Below are 638 nucleotides of genomic sequence, written 5' to 3'. Positions count from 1 at the left end.
CAAGCGCCATATCTACCCTCATCCTCAAGGAATTATCTTCCTAATATCCTTCATCATCATTATGACCGGAGATTTCAGGCAGACGGGAACAGCACCACACGAGGTTTCCGAAAGCCTCTCTCCCTTCGGAATGTGGTTTTCCCCTTCTTGAAGCCTCCGACCCTTCCCTGAAGCCTCGACTTTCGCCCTGAAGTCTCTGTCCCCTCCTTGAAACCTCCTCCCCGAAGCCTCCGCCCCTTTTCCTTGAAACCTTTTACCCTTCTGACCCATCCCCTGAAGCCTCCACTTTCTCCCTGAAGCTTCAACTTTCTCCCTGAAGCCTCGACTATCTCCCAGAAACCTCTGCCCCCTCCCTGAAACCTTTTACCCCTCTTACCCATTAGCTGAAGCCTCAACTTTCTCTCTGAAACCTCTTACCCATTCCCTGAAGCCTCACCTTTCTCCCTGAAGCCTCAACTTTCTCCCTGAAGCCTCCAACCCCTTCCTGAAACCCCCCCAATGGTCAAGAAAATGTAATTATGTCGATAACAACGTATAATATGAAGCTTGATATAAAATGCTTCAGGTAATGATTAAGTATAAAAAAAAAATACGAGAAATGCCTCATGTCCAGAAAGAGCAAAAAATAATAATAATAA

Source organism: Penaeus monodon, chromosome 15 (genome assembly GCF_015228065.2).
Source record: "Penaeus monodon isolate SGIC_2016 chromosome 15, NSTDA_Pmon_1, whole genome shotgun sequence".
NCBI classification, from domain to species: domain Eukaryota; kingdom Metazoa; phylum Arthropoda; class Malacostraca; order Decapoda; family Penaeidae; genus Penaeus; species Penaeus monodon.
This window is presented reverse-complemented; position numbering follows the sequence as displayed.